The sequence below is a fragment of the Chroicocephalus ridibundus genome, chromosome Z, assembly GCF_963924245.1.
Source record: "Chroicocephalus ridibundus chromosome Z, bChrRid1.1, whole genome shotgun sequence".
Classification (NCBI taxonomy): domain Eukaryota; kingdom Metazoa; phylum Chordata; class Aves; order Charadriiformes; family Laridae; genus Chroicocephalus; species Chroicocephalus ridibundus.
The window spans coordinates 5,109,773-5,128,430 of record NC_086316.1 but is presented as its reverse complement, the minus strand read 5'-3'; the positions used below and the strand labels follow the sequence as shown (position 1 = coordinate 5,128,430).

Sequence of the window (18,658 nt, the reverse complement as noted above, 5' to 3'; positions counted from 1 at the left end):
TATTTCATGGATGGATCACTGAAGTCAAAAGCTGATCTTGTCCAGCCTGCCCTCTGAAGGGATGTTGTCATCCTCATCAGGCTGGGTAAATACAACAGTTCTTTTACCTACACTATCCTCACTTTTCACAATTCCTTCTTCCCTTCTCAAAGAGAAAGACGCCCAGTAGGCTAGCATATCTTTCATTCCTTCTCCTCTTCCTTGCATGAGGAAGCCCTAATGCCCAGGTGACTCCTGAGCTGGATCCAGGACTTTTTTACAGATGTACTTTCTGTCCTCAGCACCTGCCAAAGTCAGGTGATGTGAAAAAGCTGAGACTCATATGTAAACATGAGTTACACCTTTGTTCTGGTGGGGTGCTGAAAGAATAAGCTCACTTTCTTATTACTTGTATTTACGGCAGCATGCTCAAAACTGAGAAAAAATATTAATCTAAGAGGCATGTGTTACAAGCCTGGCTACAGTGATTTTATGCTCTGCACTACCATTTGCCATTTCTTGTTGAAGGAGTGGTTGCCTAGGGAGGGATAGTGACCAGGCAGGTAAGGCAGGGCAAAATATGTAATTATTGCCCTGATCATTACCCAGTGCGGTGGTTTCCATGGGAAACATAGAGGTCACTGAGATCATCTTCAGGCTGATCTAAGTTATATCAAAAGCTATTTGAGCCCTCAGACAGTTTGTAATTGAGGGTGTGACAGGGTTGCCTCAACTCTTATTCAAAATTTGCATTTGCTGCAGTTGCGGAGCTCAGACCCAATTGTTTTGTTCGACGAAAAGCTGAAACAGGAAGTGCCATTCAAAAGTGTGGCGTTGAAAGAGTGTCCTGGTGGTAAATCAGCACTACTCAAGAATGTAGGAAAATGGGCTGGAGACAGAAAGCCTGCTCCAGGAGAGGAGAGAGACAGACCATTAGCGTTTGGGTGTCTTTTTATTTCTTATTTTCTTCTTCAATTTTTCTTGAGTAAACAGCCAGCTTGCCAGAGAAGTTCATCCCAGAGAGACTCAAGGTGATCAGACATTGAAGCGTTCTGTACCAAAGTGAGAATCCTGTCCAGGAGAGGAGCAGGAGGAGTTGCCGTCAAAAGCTCAGACAGTCCTCCTGAAGTGGTTCATCTTCTCCAGCAACTGCTGCGCAGCCTCTTCTCCATTGAGAGCACATCATGTGCCTGAAGATGAGAGCAGGATAAGGGCACAAAACCATCAGGTTTTACTAGAGCAAAGGTGTTAGGAAAGGAGATAAGAGCATAGAAATAGGGAAGAACATGACTAGGCATGATGGAAAAGGAAGGGGAGAGAAGAACTTGTTGAGTCCTCCAGTGGAGTCAAGAAAAGAGAGAGGTGAAGCTGCAGAAAAAGTAGAAAAGACTGTAAAATAAGCACTTGAACAGAGAACAGAAGCACAGTTATTTTACAAATATAACAAATATAACATTGGAAAGCTTATACAGAAGAGTGAAATCGCTTGGTACATGGCCTTCTTAATTCTATGGCAAAAGAGCTTAAGAACATGAGACTTCAGAGATGGAAGATAAAGTAGTGTTTGTATTCTTACAGGAGGCAAATACTAATTATGAAAAGAAGACCAAGAGTTTACACTATTAAAAAAACATAGCTGTAGACAATAATCCCAGCAGAAGTAACACTGTCAGAAGTAAAGTGCAGAATGCACTGCAGAAATGAGAGACACTGCCAACTTGTAAGTCTTGGAAAGGGCACAAACTAGGGGTGGAGGTCAACAGAGAAAAGGGATTTGGTGTGAAAGATCATAGAGAAGGATCAGGTCCAAGTAGAGATGACTTCAAAGCACATCACTGCAGTAAGATGTGGGAAAAGATGAACTATTTTAAGATAAATGATAAGAAAAGGAATAGGAAATGAGAGACAGCAAAGTGTTAGCTGATTTGATGATTAAAACTACCACAGGAGAGATTGTGTGACTTGAAATACAAATAGAGGGGGTGTGAGCAGTTAAAATCAAAGGGGAGATACAATAAAAGATGTGTAGTGACACCAATCACAGTGGAATATAATCAAAACAATTAAAATTCAGTTTTTACGAAATTATATTTTCTGACTACTTTTGCAATAAATGTTTTCATTAAAGTAACTTATTTACAGTAACTGAAGCTCACACAGTATCTTAGTCTTGCTTGACAGGTAGATAAGTTGACAGAGCTATGTACAAGGCAGAGAGATTTGGGGTGAGAGTGGAGAATGTCTGACTAAAGAACCGAGAACATTGGCCTGGAACCCTCAATTTTTTTAGAACTCCCAAACAGCTTACCCTTGGGATGTAATTTAAAAATATATGGTTTTATTTTGATATTTTAAATGGATGTTAATTTTTAACAAAACCTTTAAAATTAGCCTTATTGTAGGATTTTAACCACATGCTAAAGTCAGTTCTAGTAGGAGTCACAGAATCACAGAGAAGTCTAGGTCGGAAGGCACTTCTAGAGATCATCTGATCCAACCTTCTGGGCCTCGGATTAGGTTATCCAAGGCCTTGTCAAGCCAAGCCATGAATATTTCCAGCAAGGTAGGCTCTACCACTTCCCCAGGCAAATGGCTCCAGTATTTGAGAGTGCTCTTAGTGAAGTTTTTCTTATATCCAGACAGCATTTCCCCTGAAGCACCTTGTGCCCCTTGCCTCTTGTGCTGTCACCATGCATCATTGTGAAGCGAGGACAGCTTCTACTCTATAACAACCTTTTAGATACAAGATTACTTTGATCTCCTGGGCCTTATCATCCCCAGGCCGAACAAACACAATTCTTTCAGCCTTTCTCGATACATCAGGTTCCCCAGCACTCTGATCACCTTGTTGGCCCCAAATTGGGTCCGCTTCAATTTTCCAGTGCTTCTCTTGAAGATTTTTAGAACCATTTTGCAATGTGAAAATTCGAATGGATTGCCTCCTGTAAACTGGTGAAGGAAGGACACCTTTATATGCTAATCCTACTGATTATTTTTGATATCTCCAGTAGCCATCTGCTTTATCTTCCTTCCTATCATCAACTGTGATAATCCATAGCTTCTCCATGTCCTTTCTGAGTCTTTTCTCCTCCACCACCACAATACACACAGATTTCCTGCTACAATAGCTCCCATCAGTGTTTACCCACATCATCCTCCCCCTTTCTTTACTGGGCTTTGTTTTGCATGATGTTGAGACAAGAGGCAACATGTGCTGACTCTACCCGTAATGGATGACACCTTTGCTTCCTTATTTCCTAAAGGGTACAAAGTGCTCCTTTTCTTTGTAAAGAACTGTTTGCTGTAAGAGTTTGGAGGAATAATACATATTATGCTTGGGAGGAGATTCCTTTCTGAGAAGGTCCCTTATTGGATAAGGAAAGTAAAAGGTTAAAGGTGAGAGCGAGAGAAAACAGGAATAGTCGAATTCTAGACAGAAAGCACTGTCTGCCTTCAGAGCAATTAAGAGAAATTGTCAGCAAGGGACTAAAAGAATAATTCAAGAAACATGATGTCATGGGATATCTGTGTCTGTGATATTAATGATACTTATGATTTATTGATCTTATATTGATCTTTATGACCTAAAGAATATGCAGAAAGCAGGGCAAAAATAAAAATCAGAAAATGGCAGATGGGGGCTTATTCTATGGTAACCTTCAGCAAGACTTTTTTATCTTTCATGACTTTCAGAGATGAGATTTAGAAGTAAAAAGCTGTTCTCTGGATACTTGGGTAGACTTTGAACTTCAATAGGTTTTCTTCACAGCTTTTGGGCTTCTTTGTTCAACAGCTGAAACTAAGCACAAAATGTAATGCCAATACTTTCGCAGTGCTGTTTCCCAAGACAATTAAATGTATTTGTTCACCAGCTTTGGCACAATTTTAATCCAGATATTTAATCTAGGTTCATCACAAGGTTGACAGCTCACAGAGGAAACAAGTAGTGATCTGGAACTGGATAATAAAACAGAATAACTTGGAAATGTGCAACTGTGTATATCTGGAATGAGAAAATTTAATTTAAGATAGGAAGAACCAGAGGACTATACAGACACATTGCTTCTTTATAAATGGAAACCCTTACAGGGAGAATTACACCACTGTAGTAGGCACATCAGGTCTGAGATCTTCAGTGTAGAGAGTGTGTACTGCTGCATAATACTGTGACCTTAAAAAAGGTAACTAAAAGCTGCTGAAAATGGAGGATGCACAAGCCCATATGACGTCAACAAACTCAAAAAGAGACAATGAGCTGAAAGGCTGCTCTGAAGCAAAAAAGGAATTGAGAGATGGACCTCTGATGGCCTGGAACTCAGCAGAAGAGAATTTTCAAGGATTGTGCAAAAGGCAGTACAGGAGTCCAGGTGAGTGCACAGGGAACAAAAACGAGGTTTTTCTGGATTCCAGGGGAAAAAAAAACACATGGAAGAAAGAGAAGAACCACGTGAGAGAACAGCTTGTAGGGGAGAAAAATAGGTAGCAGAAAAATTTAATAAGTCTGAAGGTAGAAAGAGGGAAGGAATATATTTAGTGCAAATGAGAGTGGAAACAAAACTATCACTTTTTGCATCCCAGCCCAAAACCACGAAGAAGTAGATTCTGATCCCTGTTACTGATGAATGAAGGTCTAACTTAACAGCAGAAGTTTTAAGTTACCACTCAACATGAGTAAAGATGGCAAAAATAGACCATTTTTTTCCACTAAAAGCAAGTATATTTTCCTAGATTTAACCTGTAACCTGCAACTGCTGTACTGGTTAGGTATGTGTTGTTTGGGTATGCATAGGGCTGTGCTGGGGAAACCATGGAAAGATTTGGCCCATATCAAAATACCTCAGGACTGATGGTGGAAGGGGAATGAACGTTCTTCAAAGTGAGGGAAGATAGCTGAATTCGGTGGCTCAGAAGCTCACAACATAGCAGAAGGTAGAGGGTAAGGTACACTGGAGATATGAGCCTGAAATTCAGAGGTAGACTTCTGCAAGTATCAAGAATACTTGGTCATGCCCTTGCGTTGGATCCGTCCAATATTTTCAGCAAATTATGTGATGTGACCTATTCCCATGAATCCCTAGAGACTGCTGGTGAAAGGAGTTTTCCCGTCTAACATTGCAGTTACATAAATCTTGTCCCTGTGAAACCAGGATACATACATAGCACCAAAAAGTGGAACAAATGCGCCTTCGCGAGGCTCCTAGCTGTAAAACCTGGGCTGTGCTGGGATTCTGCTGTCCTCCAAAAGGTACATTAGGATGCATGAACATGTTGACTTGTTGAATGTGCTCATGCTGACACATCCTGAAAAGGGTATGTCATCTGAGATTTTAGCCCTTCATGCCAGTTATTTGCATACCGCTGTCTGAGGCTATCGGGAGTGTGTATGTATTCTACGGATTTGCTGAAATAAACAACACAGATAAGGCTTCTCAGATGGATAGTCAAAGGGGACCTCACTGACTACACAAGATTTTACATATTTTGCAGCAAGTTCAGGGTTCTAAATACAAAACAACACTCACAGGGGCACTGGGTAGATTTGTGACTCCATCCGAGGAACCTGGGGTCCACAGAACAGTGAATGGATCATCCTCATCCATATGCAAGTTTATGTTTCCTCTTCTCCAGGAATATTTTCAATGCAGTCCCTCTTAAATAACTGCAATGTAAGTGTTATTCAATACAAGTCACTGGTACATATTAGAATTTGCATCATTTTTAACTCTTTCAATTAAATGTCAAATGATTTCAATTAAATGTCAAAAGTGCCACTTGTAGAAAACAATGCAAGATTTTTCTTGAATGCAATATATCTTTCAGTTAAATGGAAAGAATCTCACACACTGATACCGCAAAAGAATTACAACTTTGTAATACAACCTTTACTTCACTGAACATTAATAACACTTGGCAAAAATCCTATGAGCTTGAATCAAGTCCTGGGTCATGTGTATTAAATCATATGTAATTCTGCAAAGTTACGTCAGGGTAAAAATATCTGAAATGTACAAAAGGAGCAAAACTGCAAAGTGCTGCAACAGAAAGAACTTGAGTAGAAATTTGATCTCTTAAGAGATTTTGATATGCAATGCTACTTCCTAAGTATTCTTGAGAAATTTTCAATGAAAATCATAAACCCAGTCTGTTGTGCAGTCTGTCTTGCTAGTGGCTTTCATCCCTGAAAAAAAATTAACAGAATGAAAATTTTCCACAAAAGAAAAGCAATTGCAAATGTTCGCAGATATTTTATATTTTTCTTCAAAATGAACTGTTGGGAGCAAAAATAAAGATGAAAAATTTCACTTCTTCTAGAAAATACGGTTAATTTGACCATAGCGCTCTCTTAAAATGCATAAAAAAGAAGATTAATGATGAATTTATTTACTTCCTCATCTCACGTACTGTATGAAGGACTTCAGCAAACACTAGTTATTCCTAGAAACTATGCTGTTTTCAAAATCCATTCTTGTCTACTTTATATCTAATATGCAAATGCCAAGGAAATACTCCTCTTCCCTGGACAGATGAAATCTGATGTACAGCAGCTCATGAGTGGAACACCAATAATGTGCAAAGTCTACCAGTCAAACATTAACAGCGTTTGTTGTTCATGTGTGGAGCTACAGAATTGTAGCCAATTTCCGCCATAGGGGGAGAAAACCGACTGAAATTCTCTGTAAAATTTAGCTTCCCAATATTGCTTTGAAATTTTTCTTTCTCTTTAAAAAGTGTTTTCCCAGATAAAAAAATCAAAACCGAATCCTGCTGATCTGCCCTATGCTCATTCTGGTGTAAATCAGGTGTAATTCCCTCAAAGTGTAGTTCCTGAAGTGTAGTTATACCGTGCTGAAACTGATGAAAGGAAGACTGAATCATTTCTAAAACTATGTTTTCGTCTATCAATGTGGAAAGGACATTTGTGGAAAACTGTTAAGTTCACATCAGTGAATAAACATTAAAATAAAACTGAAATATTTCTAAGTATTTCTAAATATTTCTGATAAAATTTTTCTATTCAAAGTTATCTTATCTTTGAAATAATTCTGCATGGAAAAATGAATCCATCCCAGTTTCAGCTGTAAGTTTCTCATGGGAATGGGAATTGATACAATAAATAGAAGCAACTTATTGCTGTTGCTCTCCAGTCTTTGACTTACTTTACCAGAGCTGTTTCTCTGAGCTCATCCCTGAGTGTTCGTGGTTAATAATCATTCAATGCAGAGCAAGTTAAGGCTTCTTTTTCAGTTTTGTGGGATTTTTTAATGTGCATTAGCTCAACTATCTGAGAAATGTCTTGAAATACATTTTGGAGGGAAAAACAAAGCAAAACAAGTTATTACTGAAATTATTTCCTCCCTCCCCCAGCAAAAAATAAAGTCTCAGGCTCAGTGAAAGACTGAAAAAAAATGCACATGAATCAATTATGAAAAAGAGAAAGTTTCTTTGAATGAGGAAAAGCTGATTGGAATTAAGATAGGCTTTGTTCATATCTGCAAGGTACAAGGAGAGGACTTTTCAGTGGAACAGAAAAGGGGGATTTGGGAGTGTTTGGCTGCTTAACACTATAGTGCTTCAGAGCCCATGTGAAAATTTGCTGCTAGCTATTAATCATCATTGTGCCCCTGCAAAGAAGCTGTTACAATGATGACTATATGTCATTATATTCCCACTGTAAGTAACGAATCAGAGAGCTGGGAAAGTTGGATAAGAGCGGCTGGCAAACTTTTAAGCGGCAGAATCTATTTAAATAAATTTACATCACATTTGCTACTTTTGCTGGTATGGGAATCATACTTTAAAACGAAACAATATGCTGTGTTCATGGGCCCTGGTCTTTTATTCTTCTGTCTCTGAGCCTACTTTCCAGGTCAGCCTTTGCCAGCACTGACAGCACGCTTTTCTCATAGCCTCTCCTTCTCATAGCCTTTGGTTGCTTTCAAGTTCAATTTAGCACAATGAAGTTGTTATGCATGACAGTTTGGAGAGCAGAATAGGTGGTGTCTGAGCCCGCTGTGTCGCTACAAAGTGGGCTCATTCTCCGCAAGCCGGCTCAGTTACTGAAGCCTTGCTGGTGGGACACTGCAGTGGACTTCCAGACGTTCCCATCCTGACGAAAACAATTAGCTTCAAACTGCAAGAAGCCGCAGGGTCGCCTTTTCTTTCAGTGAGACCCCGCCATTTAATATGCTGCAGTGGATTCCAAATTCATGTTGATTTATCCCGTTGTACTCTTCTTTTATGGTCTTTATTTACAGATGTGTAAAGAAACAGGGGAAGTTTGAGTCTCACACGGTTCAAGAGCTTTATTAGAAGCCTAAACCATTGTTTTATGTTTATTTTATGAAGAAATAGAGTTGAAACATGTCAGGCTTAATTCCATTAGGCTGAACTGCCTAAAAGAGAGCCCTGAGGTTCCTCGAACAGAACCTGAAAGTGTCTTTTCTGCTAACCATCAGCAACAAGCCAAACGATAAACAACCCAAAAATGTTCAAGATGCCAACATTGTCGTCTGCTACAAGAATATCAAAAAAGAACCAAAAAATAATTTACAAATGGCAAATCATGCAAATATTAAAAATAAGTTCATTTTGAGCCTGTGTTGATGTATCGCAAGCCACTTGTCCATGCTTGGCACAGCTCAGCATGTCTGGTTTTGTTCATTGCTAATGACATTGTGGGCCACTGAATTCAATAGTGCAACACAGTTACTACTCCTACAGGACAAATATGACTTTATTTTTACATGGACTTAGCTATTAACACAGTGATAGCTTTCTTTTTTTTCTTATCAGGCACAACTAGTCTTCTATGGCAAAGCAAGTCAGTTGCATGCTACTTGACCTCATGCTGTTAACGGATGCGCCCAGTTTCTTAGATTCCCCAGGAGGAAATCAGTTGTCTTGATTATGGATCTTGCTAATTACTGGGTAAACCCATCAAATAATTCTCATTCTAGATTAAAAATTAGCTCAAAGAGTATTTCAGCAATCCTTCCATGAAAGACTGTGCTATCAGAATAGTAAGCTGCTCACACCCCCTTTGCCTCTTCCCTCCCTATCTACCTCCCTCTGTTTTTTGGTTTTTTCCTTAATCTGCAAGAACAAAATATTATCTAAATTCCTGCTTTGTAAACTGCTTGGTTTGGCTCTATGCTGTTGAAAGGTAAAATGAAATTACACCAGCCAGTCTTTTGTGTCTTAAAAATGATGTCTGTTTATCTAAAGAACCAGATAAGGTAATTAAAATGTGTAGTTTTGAACAACAAAAAATGCATCTATTACAACAGCAAAAATGTTACAATCTGGTCTAATTGCAGTTTGAGTTTCGGAAGGTTGATTTTTACTACTGCTAATTAACCTTCCTTTAACAATATATGAATATGACTTGGTGTAATTAGCAGGCTATAACAAAAATTAAAATAATCAGTGCTGCGTTTAGGGCCAGATGTAGACTTCTTTGAGAAAAAAGGGAGAGGGAATTAGAATACTTGGTTTCTGATTCAATTTATACCAGTGTGCCAGACCACCAGAGCTATTCTTAACTGTTAAATACAGAAATTTTCTCTGTCATTTATTCACAAAAGGCCAAACATTATTTTTGCAATATTGCTACATCTAAACACTTCCTTTATTAATGAACAACCTCACATGAAGAATGTGTGATACATTATGGTGTTTACTCCTTATTTAAGAAGAGTGCAAATGAGTTGTGTCAGTGAGGAGCCAAGTCAAATTATAAAAGAAAATTGTGCATGAACCCGCTTTTAAAATTGCAAGAACCTTTGCTCGATATATTTTATCCAAACAGTATGGCTTTGTCATACTTTTTCAGACATCAATGATGTAGGTCTCACTGATTTTATCCATTGCAGATTTAGGTCTACAGAATTGAAAAAAGCTATTGAGATACAAGGTTTTCCAGGACAAAATGGAATACAAAAAGAAAATAAAATAGGAAGAACCAGAAGAGCAATACAGCCTTGAAACCAGCTTAATCCCAATACACAATCACTACAAATCAGGAATGCCCTAAGCAAGAATGTACATGGACATGTCAATCAAAAAATGGAAGCTAATTTTATGCTTATAAAAATAAAATTTTAAAATTCTCAAAGTCAATTTTATGATAATTTTTTTGTGGTCATCATGGCCTCAGCACAAGAAGTAAAGTTTACAGGAAAGGTTAATGTCTTGTATGAGGCTGGGGTGTTAGGAAGTGTTCATGGACCTGAAAGCTTCTCTGTTTCTTTCAACATGTCAGAAAAGATTTTATATCTCCTACAAACTCATCTAGGGTGTTGGGAAAATTTTATTCCTAAGTAACCTGATTTTCCAAAAATTAATTATTGCAAATCCTGTTGATGCCAATAGGAATTGCTGGTTGTACAGCACATCCAAAACAGGCAAAATTAGAAGCCTACTTTTAGGGTTTTGGTTTTTACTAGCCTGACCTTGTAATTCATCCAGAAATACAGATGCTGATGCTAGAAAAACACCCGCACAAACACTAGTTAAGTAATGCTCTGAAGTTGGTGGTATACTTGTGTTTGCACATACATGGATACAAAGCAGTGGAAAATTTGTTATGCAGATAACCTTGCTGTACTACACTGATTCTCTTTGCTGCTGTTATTATTCTATTATTTCACAGTAATTTAGAACTGCTTTCTCTTTTCTTAATTTTCCCAACAAACATAGCACAAAGAGTAGTCAGACAGATTTATCTGTGTCTAAGCCCATTGCTCTCTGCAGAGTATCTTGGACCAGACTCATGGCGCTGCCTAAATCATCTTCTGCAAGCAAAGCCAGATGCATGACATAGCGGGTGTCTCCATCTCCTTGGGACTCAAAGTGGTGTTCCTTGTAACGAAAATGAAATTTTTTTCTGTTGCCTGTTTCAGAGTGGGCTTGGGGGTGGACAAACCATGAAATATCACTTTGGCAATGTATTAGTATCCTCACAGGAATATGGTATTTTCACCTGGACTATTAAGGATCCAGGTTGCACTGCAACCCATAAAACTGGAAACTACCCAGAAACACACATTTTTCAGGTTAAACCCAAATGTCTGGCAAGGATGAGTTGCAGAAGTTGACTAACTCATTCTGGAGCAATGGGAACTCAGTCAATGCCTAAATTGAGACATTGGTTTTCTTGCAAGCCGCAGGACATCCTTGGCTTCGTCTATCCACCAAGATGCATTGGTTTTAGGAAAGATGGCAGAAGTGGAGAAAAGGCTCGGTTAAACCTTTTCAGTTGCACTGGTGTAGTGTGATGTGAAGTCAAGGCTGATGTATTTGTAAGCACGTGGTAATGAACTTGGGAACTTTTGGATGCACGATCATAACTGAATACAGATACTGTTTCACTGCCTCCTATGTACAAGTGAAGGATTACACAGACTAAGTGGGATTAAATACCCTCAATATCATTTATAAACACTGCAAGGGAACCATCTACTACCAGATACGGTATCTCTAAGGAACAGCTGGTTTAGTTTTCAACTGCACTGTTTTTTGACAAGGTCAAGTGGGATCTCTATCTGAGCCATAAACACTTAAAGGACTTGGGCCTCCAGCTACCAGGTCTGTCCTGTGATAGCTGTGAAAGAGGCAAAAAGCCTGTCAGCCACAGCCAGACCTTCCTGGACACCCCTCAGGTAAATCTCTCCCGACGCCTTGCTAAGCTAGGTTACCAGGTGTCCCATCTGGTGATTTTAAAAGCTGCTAATTGACCCGGTGACAATGGAGAGGTTGGGGTTGCAGCTTTCCAGATTAAATGAAAAAGCTCCAGATGAGATCTTGCTGGTAAAGTGTAAGGCCAACTGGAGGTAGGTGGGACTCCCAGTGGAGGGTCAATTGGTGGAGGCCTCACCTGGAATCAACCATTGCCCTCCAGGGCCCTCTCACACCATCACCTGAACGTCAGTTCTTACCTACATGACAATATATGTTTTCATGGGCTGGACACAGTGCTTCACCATTGCCAAGGATGCATGGCCTTCTGCTTGCACAGCCTAACGCATGACCTTATCAGACCGGTTCAGATACCTGGTGTGTAACTGGAGACAGTTTTCCGCTGGTGCCTATTCACCTGTTTCCGTCAAATTAGTTTGGCGGTCTCAGGCTGGTTCCCAATGGACAGGTGTCCATATCAGAGAACGATGGCAACAATTGACACTAATTGGCATCCCTGTAAACTGTCTCGGCAGCTTGCAGCCCCTAGAGGTGGTCCCTCCCCATCAGATGAGGCAGGCTGGTGGGAAGTTTGCTCTGCTGCAGCCTCTGCCGCACCAGCGCTGTGACAAAGGGGCTCGGGCAGTACAGGAGAAAGCAGGCAGGGAAAAAAAAAAAAACATAAGGAAATAGCTTTGTACAGTAAAACCTGTATTTTTGGGTACAGCGTTTAGCAACCAGTACCTTTTGATATGCAATAATGCGATGGCGAAGTTTACTGTGGTGGTGAGGTCTGGCTGTACGCATTTCAAATCCTTGATCAAGCATGAAGACAAATACCGAAATTAATGTCTCCCAAGCAAGCTCACAGAAAACAAATTTTCTTCTGGCCCCATTGTGAAAACAGCAGTGAAAGGAGTTCTAAAGTTTGCTTTAGCACATAGCACCAGGCCTCACATTTTATATTTTATCCTCTGTATGCTGGTTTCCCAAAATCAAAGTTTTCAATTAAAGAACTGTGCTCAGAGGTAAAGCACATTTTTGGAATAAACAATCATCGGCAGTCTTTGTAGGGCTCGCGGAGGAAAGCAGTTAATAAAGATGCACATTTGCTGTTTTCTGTATCAGCATACTCACTACCAGGTGTCAGACAAGCACCACAACTTAAGTTGTCTTCCAAAGTTTGGCAAGTTTCAATAGATTCATTAGTGGGTTTTTCTTTAGGACCAACGAAGCTCAAAAAGCCCCTAACAATGGAGCTAATCACTGTCTCTTCCCTGACCGAAGCTTATGTTTTCCCCTTTTTCACCGCAGACTCTATTTCTGAGCAATTGGATTTCAGAACAAATAAATATCTGCCTTTTTTCCCTTGCTTGCATCTTTTGTGTATATTTTTTCTTTGCAGCCGTCTGTATTTAAACCGGCGTGGTAAATGGCAGGGTTCTTCAGGTAATCTTTCATTGGACACAAATGGCCTAGCATTAAAATGCAGACAACGTTACCTCAATTAGAGAACACCGGGCAAAACTTTAAAAAGACATAGCTAAATGTTTGGACTAAAACAGGCAAGCCCGTGTTGTTAGGAGCGGCGTTGGGCGAGCCGCGATTTCAATGGCTCTGCTAATGAATAAACGTGAGACTGTATCAACAGTCCCGAACAAGCGCCCGGTTTGTGCGCGCGGGGAGTGCAATGGTATCAATTGACTGGCTCTTTGTGCTGGCTATAAAGTGCCCTTGAACGTGTCAATGGAGGGAAGGCATGTGGACAATGAAGCCGTGACAGCTGAATGTCAGCAGCGACCTTGAACCTCAACTGGTCCCACCGTCCTGGTGACTCCAGCTGCCACACAGACATGCGCGGATAGATGGACGGATGGACCTTCTCCTGTCACTTCCCCTGCTCCAGCTCCCTGTGCTGAAATGGCAATTTCACCACGCAGCGAGACCTTGCTAATAAGCACCAGGGAGCGTTCAGTTATTAGCAATGTTGCTAACGATATGTTCAGCATCCTAATCAGGCCCTCACTGGCATTTGCACAACAGAGAACAGAAAGCAAAAACAAAGGCAGTGGCTGCTGATCAAATGTTGCCTATCAGCATCTGTGGCCAAAGGAGGCACAAGATGCTCTGCTACGAGGCAAGGGATTTTCTTCTTGATGTGAATGTTACATTTTGGAGACAACTTCCTTTATTGATGTAAATAGCACATGATTGGTTAAAACACTGCAAGGAAGAGACAATTAGCATTTGTCGTGTAGTATTTTCTAACGGAAAACAACAGAATTTTCCTAAAGATCAGCCTTGTGGATTACACATTAATAGTATGCCATTAGACATGCACAGACATGCACTGGAGACCTGCAAAGCTCTTTGTGGCAAAGCACATCAGTATAGACCAGCAAGAGTGTCCCTTTGCTATAGGTAAACAACATCCTCTATGGAGGAGATGCTTTGGCCACTCCTGCTTACCTGTCCCTTCCAGGAGGGACATCAGGACAAATGCTGAGGAAGGCAGAGTCCTCCCCTTGGCTCCTCACACCCATCTCATGTAGATCTCATGTCTCCTCACACCCATCTCATGTCATGTACCCTGACAACATGGCAAATTACTTTTTAGAGTGGGAGGGGATAATATACAAACAGTGGGGCTCTTCTGTTTGCACTGAATATTTGTTTGTTGAGCCCCTGGCCCAGGTTGCCCAGAGAAGCTGTGGCTGCCCCATCCCTGGAGGGGTTCAAGGCCAGGTTGGACGGGGCTTGGAGCAACCTGGTCTGGTGGGAAGTGTCCCTGCCCAGGGCAGGGGGGTGGAACTAGAAAATCTTTAAGGTCCCTTCCGACTCTAACCATTCTATGATTCTGTGATAAATTGGTACCAGGATGACATTTTCATGGCACAAAACAAAGACATTTCTCCTTTCTCAAGCATCTGGCCCATCATGCCAAGCTCACTTAGCAGTCACACAGCGTGCTTGTAAGCTTATAAATTAGGATGAAATTGAAACAAGGTCTGGTTTTGGCTTATCTGTCAATACTGTCGTATTTTGGCCTCACGCTTTATGTACAGCAGACAGCAACAGAAGGTAGTTTTCGGAGAGGTGATATAAACACACACAACTCAAAATGAATCGCAGGTCATGAGCAATTTTTGTCTGGGACCAGGTTTTCCATAAAGTAGGAACTAACGGGGAATTTTTGCTGACTGCTAAGGGGAGTAATCCAATCTCTCTTTGGCTCTGGACATGGAGAAAAAAATAATAAGGAACTATCCCACCTAAAAAAATCAGATTTGTTTTTAAAAAAGCCTTTTGAAAAGTATTTGTACATTTTTTTCCTTGGTTTCCTGTGGATTTTTTGTAATTTTTTTAGTGAAACACCAAAGCCAAAATCAAAAATACATTTTCTGTTTAATTTCTTTTTTTCCTGGGTGAAATTTTTGCATTAAAAATGAAAAACACTGACTCAGTTAATAAACATTGTTGATCCTCATTCCCAGTAGCACATTCTGGGAAAATGGATTAATGCTTTTCTAAAAATTTTATTTTTTAAAATACCTTTAGGTGTTTGAAAAAGGTATTTTAACAGAAATTTATCATAAGCCATATAATATTTGTGATTTGACAGAAATAGTTCATTTATGGATTGAAATAAATGCCTTAAATTCTAATCTTTCCTGACCATAACCAACACAAGCTGGCTTGCCATTTAACTGCCACATCTACAATAGTGCAGCAGTTCAGAAAAAGCGAATTTGTTAAACAATGATGTTGTGAACGGATAAATTGGAGTCTACACTTCAAGGAAAAGAATTCACAATATTCCAGAATACGCAAATTGTGCAAAAACTTCACACTGTGATGAGGGCAAATATTTACTCGTAATGAAAACAAAGTATAATGAGTCATTGCTTTTCTAAGTGCAAGAAGTAACAAAAAGAAGAAGTCAGCCTGGTGCTTTTCTCCCTTACATAAACACCAAAAAATAGGATGGCAGAGAGTATGACCAGAAGAATTCCCCTAAAAGCTGTATGAGCAGCCTCCATAAAATGGAAACAAGGAAGGCTCAAGGCTGGGAAATCACACGAGCCTCCACAGCACACTTTCCTTGAGGTTTTCCAGAGAATTCTGCAAGGAATTGCTAATTTCTCGCTAATAGCTTCCATCCTCAGCTTCTGTGCTGCTTGCCAAATATCCCTGTGAGCTGCTCATCTTGACACCACGTTTTGCCAGTGTGACTGCGAAGCCACTTGTGCTATTGTGCATCCGCAGGTTTGTTCCCTTAGAGAAGAAAATGGAGATCCTTATGGCACTCTCAGGGTTTTTCTCCCTCTCAAGTAGTTTTTTTTTTTGCCAACAGAATACTGTTTTACCCAATAATAACTGCACGTGCAGTGTTGGCACAAAAGTTGGGTGAGTACAGAAAAATCTGCAAATTGTTTTATCATCCAGCGAGAAAGAAAATATTTCAGTTGGCTTTATCTACTAACAGAAAGTCTGGAATATCGTAACAAAGGTTGGTCGTGGCTTATTGCATATAGGCCAGCGCAGTTCTCAACTCCCGCGTTCAATCACCCTGCGTCTCCCTAGGAGGCAGAAGGTGAGCTAAGCACAGGGGATGGACATCCCCGAGCTCTCCAGCAGGCACAGGGATGCAGGGAGTGAGGGGTAATTTACCCCTGGAAGACGTCACCTGCAGATTACGGTTCTCTGGAGCAAGAGGTGAGAAAAATAACAAATAGTGACTTCCTAGAAGTGTCTCTGACATGAGCCAGTGCGCACTACACACTGCTTAGGGATGCTGCGCAGGCAGTCGAACCCTAAAATGACTTCACCAACAGACATGCGCGTTTGTGTTCCCTTATAAAATGAGTAGCTCTGAGCTGCTCTGTGGCTTTTCCTGCACCGATACTTTAGCAGGATCTTTGTTCTTTTTAAGGGACGCTAGTGCTTTTCATAAAAGAGAGATGACATTATTAGAACACAACAAAGCGAACGCTTAGGAATATAGGTAACTTTCAGCATATAAGTAGTCCCATGGAAATCAACAAAGCCTTGCGTGCTTCACTGTCTGCAATTCCGGACACTTGGTGCTATCTCTTTTTATTTTGAATCATTGAGGTTTACGTGAATTATGTTCGCTCTAGAAACATATTATCCAAAGATTTTTTTATATTTATATTGACACTTACAGTATACAGTTGCAGTATAAATTTTATGAATGCCAGAGAGCAAAGTACCCTTTCCAAATACACTGGCATTCATCATAAACTGACATCTCTGCAAACTGCTTCTATTTCTCCCATGTTCACATTTATTGTATCTGGGCTTAGTCCTGCAAACAATTACTTACCTCACTAACTTTATCCATGAAAGGATTCTCATGGCGGTCTGAGGGCCCATCCTTGCCAAAACTTGTATGTGTGAGCACTCTCCTTACAGAAGAGAGCTTTCTGCGTAATAATTTCCACTTGAGGGACTTTCACGTGACACTTAAAACTAAGAATAGGCTCTTTCATTCAAATGTGTCAATCTTTCATTGGGAAGATAGTTGAGGAAATAAACAGACAAATAAAATAAGAATTAATTGGCAGGTAGCTAAATTAAATTTTAAATACAGAAAGATTTAGGAATGAAATTCCTAGGTCACCACAACACCTTCAGCTGGAGCATTCATTTCTGTTAGCCCACATGCAGACACACTCAGCAGATTTGATTTAACACCAAAGTATGTGGTCAAGTCTGACAATCCACCAGCGTTCATAAAATAGTAAAGAAGCATTTTTCATGCACTAGTATGGCAGGTTACCTAGAGAAACCTAATAAGGCCGCAAAATATTTCACTTAGATTAAGAACGCTTTGCGGGGCAGAGCAGGTGACTGTGCACCAGGAGCTGAGGGATGAGACTCATCCCTTCCCACACGCAGGGTGAATAAGGTTTGCACCGACAGCTTTAGGTTAGGAGCGACTCCTTATGTGGGGCATGCTGGGCACGGCATCTATACCGACAGGAACGAAACAACCCTTCCCAACCAATTCTCATCGCTCTCTGGTTTTATGTGAAAAGCAGCCTTCTGTACAAGCACGGGCATCCTTGCAGAGGACTTTCACGGAAGGTGGCTCGTTGGGTTTAATAATGGTACATGGTGCAGGTCAGCACAGGCTTTGGGCCATGTCATGCTTCTTACAGAGAGGTGTTGCACAACTGTATTTTTATAATTATATATGTTATATAATATATATGTAATATATATTATATATACATTATATATAATACATATGTGTTATACATATACTAAAATAATAAAAAGTATTTAAATGAGATGCTGAAGAGCTGAAAGCAAGAAAAAATATTGTTACAGAGCATACATTTCTCAGAATATTAAACAATGTGTGTATAATTAAGTTTGCAATAAATGTTTTGACAATAAGCATACAGGTGATAATTTTAAATCCACTTTTAAATGGTCTTTGTGGCAAAGCTGGACCAGGCAATTTGACAGTGGATAAATTCCCTGGGTAGCATGCAGGACTGGTGTCTTCTCTCCACCCTCACACAGTCACAGTGCATAATGCATGAAGACGGTGCTCTTGTAAAGCAGCCTGTGATTCAGCAGCACTGTCTTATGCTACCCAAAGGAAACATGGCCTAAGCTCTCCTGATAAAAGAGAGTTTTCTTTGGCCCTCTCGTACCCAAAAGAGCAGCCACATGTGTCTATGGCACTTCTCCATAAAGAAAAGTGCCTCCCAATTAGACTTCAAAGTCCAGAGATCTGCACCACCCAACTGAGTGCCTCATTGTGTCCTGCGCAGACGAAGTGAAGCCTGCGCTGGCTGCGGAGTGAACACTGTGGACCCGATGAGAGCATCGGTGGCTGCGGAGGCAGAAGAGCTGAGGACAGCTGTGCTAGCCGGGGAAACTGGATGGCGACCACAGAAAATGAGAGCCAGAAGGATAGAGGGAGACTTCAATAGTAGGGTTGTGGGAGAAGATGCAATGGGAGGAA

At 40.4% G+C, this 18,658-nt stretch overlaps 1 long non-coding RNA gene across 8 annotated transcripts in view; it reads right to left on the bottom strand.

Annotated features, from left to right (window-relative positions):
* The window catches only part of LOC134508597 (uncharacterized), a 128,301-nt gene that overhangs the window by 35,079 nt on the left and 74,564 nt on the right, over nucleotides 1-18,658 (bottom strand). For 6 of the 8 annotated variants that reach the window (XR_010069097.1, XR_010069098.1, XR_010069094.1 and 3 more), the window contains one exon: nucleotides 5,502-5,638. The exons of the other annotated variants lie outside the window; for them this stretch is intronic. This is a non-coding gene — a long non-coding RNA (uncharacterized LOC134508597). The remainder of the gene's footprint in view (nucleotides 1-5,501; nucleotides 5,639-18,658) is intronic. 8 annotated transcript variants of the gene reach the window in all.